The sequence below is a fragment of the Emydura macquarii genome, unplaced genomic scaffold (genome assembly GCF_026122565.2).
Source record: "Emydura macquarii macquarii isolate MOO-44397 ecotype Brisbane River unplaced genomic scaffold, CSIRO-AGI_Emac_v2 contig_2676, whole genome shotgun sequence".
NCBI lineage: Eukaryota > Metazoa > Chordata > Testudines > Chelidae > Emydura > Emydura macquarii.
The window spans coordinates 47,442,447-47,450,189 of NW_027132813.1; the positions used below are offsets into that span (position 1 = coordinate 47,442,447).

General features: G+C 45.8%; 1 long non-coding RNA gene across 1 annotated transcript; it reads left to right on the top strand.

Moving 5' to 3' along the window:
* Nucleotides 1–4,496: 4,496 nt before the first annotated feature.
* Nucleotides 4,497–7,488, top strand: LOC137164090 (uncharacterized). The gene is made up of 3 exons (XR_010922929.1): nt 4,497–4,575; nt 5,877–5,910; nt 6,923–7,488. It is a non-coding gene; the product is annotated as an uncharacterized lncRNA (long non-coding RNA).
* The last annotated feature ends 255 nt before the right edge of the window (nt 7,489–7,743 follow it).

A 7,743-nucleotide genomic window follows, 5' to 3' on the forward strand; every position in this document is an offset into this window, starting at 1 on the left:
AAACATTATCAACAATTTCCACTGGATTGTCCTTAGAAAAGCTCTGTCCTGTTTCCCAAAGGCCAGCTAGCACAGCCCTTTCCAGGTAGGCACTTTCTTACATGAATTGTCCCATGGACTTGAACAGAGTTTAACAGAGATGTATACTGATAGAACTGAATGTGGCCCCCCATGCTCCAGTTTTCTTCTTGGTGTGTGGGTTAGGAGCTTCACTAAAGTCTCTTTCGAATTGAAGGTTCTGGGGCAGTCTAGGTTAGGTGTCGCCACTAACCCTCTGAGCTATGTTCATGGTGCTCTGAGGTGGGATGGTGAAAAATGTTAGGGCTATCTGATGCCACCTCAGTCAATGGTGAAAACTACCTTTGATTTCTTTGCCAATCAGAGTTGATGTCTTTTTTAGAAATGCCAGGCCAAAGTCCATTCTTTGTGCTGAGAAGGATGGGCCTCCTTTAGAAGACGCCCACATGCTACTTCCAGACACTGTGCAGACGGGTTGTCTCTGGTACCTTGTGCTTTTGGTACCCAAGAGGTTTCCATCATCCCTTCTTCAGGTGGTGTGATGGGAACACCATCTGGTGCCTCTGGAATAGAACCATTCCAAGCTTACTGAATGACTTCCCAAACCTGAAAGGAAAGCAGATAGATGACCTGTGAATAGGCCACTGGAAAGGTAGAACTACCAAGCTACAAGTAAAGGGTCCATAAAAGGGGAGACTCTCATATTATGTAAGGAAAACTGGTAGTCTGGGGTAACCATTGTGATAGGATGCCTTGCCACTAAATTGAGGGTGTCTCCTATGGCGGTACTTCAGTTGCAGCTGGTGGGGCCTGGTGGGAGAGGATGGGTGACAGATCCCACTGGGGAGAGAGCAAGCAAAGAGGAGGCAAGCTCAATTTCAAAATTCCCAGTGAAATCTTTTGCATTGGATCCATTGTCTGAAATAGGGTGACCAGATGTCTTCATTTTATAGGGACAGTCCCGATATTTGGAACTTTTTCTTATATAGGTGCCTATTATCCTCACCCTCTGACCCGATTTTTCACACTTGCTTTCTGGTCACCGTAGTCTGAAAAGTAGCGGAATGGGAGCAGGATCCTCAAGCACAGCAGAGAGGAAGTCTGGAGGTAGGGTGGAGCGAGCAGGATTAGCAGCTGTGTGCATGGTGGTAGCAGAAAGGCTAGTTGTCAGGTGAGCAAAAAATCACTGGGGAGAGAAAGGATAGCTCATGTACAGGAAAATCCAAATAGCTTGTAGTTTGGGTGTGAAAGATAGCTCTGATGTCCCTCTCATTTAAAGCTCCAGATGAATACACACCAGAGAAAAATAATTCTTAATTTGATAGGACAACTTCAAAACTGGCTTTGGCTGATGTTTGGAATCCATGTGTAGATTTTAGGGCAGGTAAGTCTGTCTTGTTCTTACAAGAGCCAAACAGTCTGCTTTGTAAGTGCTTCTGCTTTATTCTGGGTGAACTGCAGGTTCTGTAAAGTTAATAAAACGGAAGGCTAAGAATTGCAGTAATTCAGCTTGAATGTGAGACAAGCATGTTCAAGCCTGGCAGAATTAAATGCTAGCTATAGTCCTAAAACGATAGAAAGCTGTTCATCAACAATAGTGGTACCAGGATTATGAAGAGGGAGCTAATGAACTCTTCCCTACTTGCAGTTGTGTAGACATGAGTAGGTAAATTCTCCTCTAGAAAATACATGGGTTTAAGTTTGTTTTACCCACGGTGAAGCAAAAAGTGGAGAGTTTTACAATTGTTTTGTGCTAACATTCATGCAGAAAATCAAATTCTAATAGTTATGGTTATCCAAGTGGGGAGAAACTGGTAATACAAAGAAAGGTTGGAGGCTTTTTTAGATTGGTTTAGAGAAACATCTGTCAGTGATGGTCTAGATCAGTGGTTCTCAACCTTTCCAGACGACTGTACCCCTTTCAGGAGTCTGATTTGTTTTGCATACCCCCAGTTTCACCTCACTTAAAAACTACTTGCTTGCAAAATCGGATATAAAAATGCAAAAGTGTCGCAGCACGCTATTACTGAAAAATTGCTTATGTTCTCATTTTGTCTGTATGAAATTTTAGTTTGTTCTGACTTTGCTAGTGCTTTTTATGTAGCCTGTTATAAATCTAGGCAAATACTTAGATGAGTTCATGTACCCCCAGAAGATCTCTGCGTATCTCTTGGGGTACAAGAACCCCTGGTTGAGAACCACTGGTCTAGGGTAATGCTTAGCCATGTCTCAGTGCAGGACATTGGACTAGATGACCTCTCAAGGTCCCTTCCAGTCCTACACTTCTGTGATTTCTATAAAGGGTTCCTGTGAGAAGGAGGCAGGAAGCTGGAGAGAAGAGAGAGAGCAGGGGAGATGGGAGGGAGAGGGAGAGAGAGAGAAAGCCTTGGGATCCTTGCTTGAGAAGGGAGCTCTGGCAAAAGGCCAGGAAAGATTCTGAATATCCACAGTGGAGAGTGCCTGTGATGAGCCTTGATAAGGAGGGCAGTTGCAAAGAACTCTGTAGAGCCTGGAAAGGGACTGGAGAAAAGGACCAGGAGACAGACTGAGGCAGGAACTTATCCAGGGAGGCAGCAAGGGGTTTGAAGGAGCAGACCATAGCTGCTTGCTATAGGATTCCTGGATTAGAACCAGAGGAGAGAGAGGGCATGGGTTCCCCTACCACCCACTGAAGAATTTTGTGTGACACAAGGGGTAAGGCCTATGGAAAGCCTGGAGACAAGTGATGTAAGGAACATTGGGCCCAGAGTCAGGAGCCAAAGTGCTGGTGTGAGGTCATTGGGCCATGGTTTGGAGGGACTCTGTTACCCTGGAAGGAGTGGGACTGAAAATGACCTGCCTGGAGGCCGAGTTATGAGAAGCAGCAGACCATCACAGGGCTGGAGTGGCTGTCAGCAGTGGGTGCCAGAGGAAAGCGTGCCTTGCCTTCCCATGAGTGGGGCATGCCAGCTGATGAGTCATTTTTCTACCAGTTGCCGTGTAAAGGAGTGTGGTCTGGTGCAGGCTCAGAGAAGGAGCTGCAGCCTGTTGCTTATCCCAGCCTGTGGCTTGTGTTATGCTAGAGGTACACTAATAGTTAAACAAAAACATTGGAGTTGTTCCCTACATGCTCTTGTTGCTTGAATGCAAAGAACAAAACGGGTGAAACATGACTCCGCTGCAGTGAATGATAAAAGTCCCATTGTCTCCACAAGGGCCCTCCCTCCCACTTCTGAAGATCCTGCAGGTAATGATGGATGAAGACTAAATAGGGCCTGAATCCAAGCCAACAAAAGGGTTCTGTGATGGGACATACCAGCCCCGCCCTGGCCTAGAAAGGGTGAGAAAGGGTTAAGGACTCACTGCAGGCTGAAGAAGTCATGCTCAATGTGGAAGGGGGCTATAAAAGGCAGCATCCCAGGCAGTGCACCACCGCATCTCTCCAGGCGACTGTTGCAAATGCTGAACTCCTGAGCTGAACATGGCTGAGCCCCAGACAGATCCCAGGCTGTCAGACGAACCCCGAAGACGAGGGACCGAGCAGCCAGGAACCACGCCAACTGGCCACCCCTGGAGGCCCCAGGGAATCATGGAATGTCACCAAGGCCGACAGCAGGGTAGGAGGTAGCCCAGGGGGCTCGAACGGTATTAAAGGGGGTGAAGCAGGGTGCCAGTCAGCGTGTATCAGGAGGATCTCTGCTGTCAAGCACCCCTGGCACCGACATGGCCCTGGACTGGGGCTCAGAGGAGCAGGGCAGGCCTGAGCCCCCCTACCCTGGGCGCTGCACCCCTGTAGGCAGTGCCCCAATGGGACATTGGGCTGTGCTGCCCCGACACGGGGGCCGCTGTGCTGACTCTGGCCATTGGGTCACGCTGTCCTGATTAGAGGACAGATTTATTGGTGCCGGCTACTAGGCCACACTGCCCTGGTCAGAGGGTTGCTTACTGACTCTGGCCATTGGGCCACGCTTCCCCCATTGGAGGGCTGTTTTGCTGACTCTGGCCATTGAGCTGCACTGCCCAGAAGAGAAGGGCAGCCCCAGTGACTTTGACCACCCTACCACCTCGTTCCGGAAGAGAACCTAGCAGGGTAGACATCAAGCCACCCCTTATTCCCACATTCCCAGCATATGTGACCCAATGCCCGTGACGGGGTGTACCCGCCCCGCGACAGGTTCCCGCTTAAAGATGCCATCTGCCCCTTCCCCCGACAAATCAAAGAGCAGCATCTCCTAAAAAGTATTCATGGCTCCTATCTAATCCCAATGCCTACACTTCATTCTTTGTCTTTAGTGATTTTAAAGGTTTATAACCACTCATAACACATTGCCTGCATTAAACCTCTGGAACATGTATCATCTGTGGGAGAAGATCATATGCAAAATGCACCTGTGACTGGGAGGCAGTTCTTTTCAGCTTTGTCCTATTCTAACTTTCCATAGAAACTGGGGAGATGCGAGGGGAGGAGGAGTGCCTTAATATACATTTTTCCTCTAACCAAAGAAGTTTTTATAAGCTTGGCTAAACCTAACTTCTGGATGTTCATCAAAACAAAGCCTGGAATTTCATCCACTACAGGTATGAATCTCTTAGTTCTGTGTTTAAGGCAGACATTTAGAATCATGGTTCAGTGTGCTCCAATAAAATACTGGAAACATCACACGCGAACTTTGGAAACAATCTTTTTTAAAAACATCGTGATGATCCAATTACTTTTCATCAATTTGTACCAGATTTTGGGGAGGGCAAAGGTTCAAATCAGGGGTTCAGAAGCAGTCTCTGAACCTTTTTAAGAAAACAGCAAAAGGTGTTATAGGTGTGTCTACACTGCACAGTAAGCCCAGGCTCTGATTTGAGCCCAAGCCCTGACTCAGGTTTGAGCCCGAGCCCAAGCCCCCTTTTGTCTACACACAAGTCACTTTGACATGGGTCAGCAAGCACTCAAGATCTGGGTACTAGGACCCAGCTGGTGGGAAGTCCTGTCGTGATTCAAATCCAATCCCTGTCATTTTGCAGTGTGGACCCAGCTCGAGCTGCAGACCTAAGTCAGAAGGTCTGCATGGCACAGTACAGACATGTCAGCTGTGCGACATGGGTCCAGCAACAGTAAAGCCAGTTTAACAATGCAGTGTGGACGCTCAAGCACAGGCTTGAAAACACCAAGCCCGCATGCCTGGGTCCCACAGACCTGGGTTACAATGCAATATAGTCATACCAATAGGGGTTCAGCTGCAGCCCCCAATGAGCCTCTTTAAGGCAGTAAGGTGCTGCAAAGCATCCCCTGGAGTAGCCTACTCCAAGTGCAGTGTGGAGAGCAGGTTTCCTGAGGCTGCTGCTACTCTGCCCTCTAATATGGGTGGGTGTCCTTGGCTTCCCTTGGCCAGCGAGTTAGTCAGTGTGACTCAGCTAGCATGCCCGGTGAAACAAGCAGCAGGACAATTCAATGGTTGGGGTACTAGCCTAAAACCTGAGACCTGGGTTCAGTTCTCTGCTCTGCCACAGATTTCTGGTGTGACCTTGGGCAAGTCACTCCATCTCTCTGTGCCGTAGTTCCTCTTCTGTAAAAGGAAATGATAATCCCTACCTCGCCTGGTGTTAGGAAAGTAAAATATATTAAAGATGATGAGGTGCTCAGATACTATAGCAGGGTCCATATAAATACCTAAAATAGACAGACTATGTGGCCAGCATAGTGTTGAGACAGATTATTGTCCTTTTGGGAACTGGGAACCACATCCTGAGTCTTAAAATCACAGTCTGGTTCCTGGGCTGCTGCTTTCATGATGCAGTCCCTGTTAGGGATCTGTTTTTCATTCGATAGTGTGCATATTATATATAAAATCATGTCTAAATATATTTGTCCATCGTCATTTATCTAGTAACTCCACCGAAGCCAGCAGAATAAAAACACAGGTGAGTCTGGCCCATTTATGTTTATTGGAAAGCTTGAGGTTGTGCTGCCTGGAGAACTATATATGAGGTTTTGCTTAAGGTCAAGCTTTTTAGAAGTTAGAGCCTGAAGTTAGGTTCTGCGGGTAAAACTTTTGAGATGCCAGGTGACTTATGGGCACCCAGGGAGACTTGGGCACCTGAGTCACTCTTGAAAATTGTACACCTGGGGCCTATTTTCAGGTACTCGGCTTTTCAAGTACTGCAGCTGCATCCAGATTTTCAAAGATCTCAGCACCAGCTGATGTAGCTAAACAAAGCAGCCTGGCTTTCAAAAGTGCTCAGCCCAGCTCATTGGGAGGAGGCGGGGGGGATTCTCTCACCTCTGGTGGGAGCTGTTGGGTGTTAAGTGCTTTTGAAAATCTGGCTGCTACTTCTACCTGCCTAACTGCGAGGTGAGTTCACTGTAAAAATCTGACCACTTATTTAAGGACCTAAAAAGAAGCTGTTGGGATCTGAATGGTTTTAAAAATCTGGCCCCTAGTGGGTAGGCTGATGGGCAGCTGGGGAAAGCAAATATTTATGGAATTACAACAACATGGAGTAAGTCCATATTTGCACAGCTGTAACTGAGATGAGAATTAGACTCTCTCTTGTACCAAGTGCGGTGGCATCTTTTCCAGTGTTCATAGAATGGTTCCGTTCTCTCCTTAAAATCAACAAATTACCTGACTATTCAGTGTGAATTCAGCTCTGGTCAGGAACACCCTTCTGTAAAACATGAGATTGAACATATGATAATAAGTGCAAATTCTCCTTTTTGTTTTTCAAAAATGAACTGGTATCTTTACATGAACCTTGTATGTACTTGCTTTGTTTTAATTGCAGCCTCTTTGCATATGTTAGAACTTGTATGTAATTTGAAAAATTATAATTATTTAAATTATATTAGATCTAACCCTTATTTTGGACTAATTATAATCCTGATGGATTTTTGCTTTCAGATTGTTTCACTATCATTTACATTCCTTTGCAGCACATTGTGGTATGCAAGGATACATGAAAGCTAGACGAGGAAAGAACAGATTGTCTAATCAGCTGCAATATAAGCTTCCCAGCCATGAAATCAGCAGGACCAAATGTTTCCTATATGGCAGCAGCTGAACTGCCTCCTTCTATAGTCCCTCAAGGAGAGAGAAAGCAGCCCCTGGATCATTAGACAGAGTTAAAAGGGCCTGCCTGCATTTTCATTCATCTTCAAACAAAGCACTGTAGAGGATTGTACCTGCACACCTGCAGCTGTGTTCTGGTTTGACCTTTCTTATTATCCCTGCCAAAAAAATAGATCTTAATTATAAATTCAGAAGAAGCTGGTGTGATTTAGAAAACAAGAGTTATGTCTCATTTCTCCTATGTTAGTTCTATATCCGAAAGGTGGGGGAGAGAGAGTGAACTATCCCAAGATGAGCTTGAAGAAAAATGGGATACGATTCTGATCACATTCACAGAGGGGGTCAATCTGGAATAACGCCATTTGTTTCAATGGTGTTTCTTTGGACTGACAAAAACCTTTTCAATAGAAAATGGCTCTTTGGACAAAGTGTAAGTTTTGGTGGAAACCTGGGGATTTTTGTGCGGGGAAGGGGAACGTATTAAAATGTTGGGTTCTAAGTTTTGTACCATAAACACACACAAGTGAAAAATTGACAAAGAAAAACTTATCAAAATTTTATACTGGAGGGGAAAAAAATCATTTTTCAGCCAACTCCATCTCCAATCTTTATAAGCCTGTTTCCAAACTTGCTCCAAGTAGATATATTTTTTTTTCCTTTTTGTGAATGAATCTTGATAGGTTTA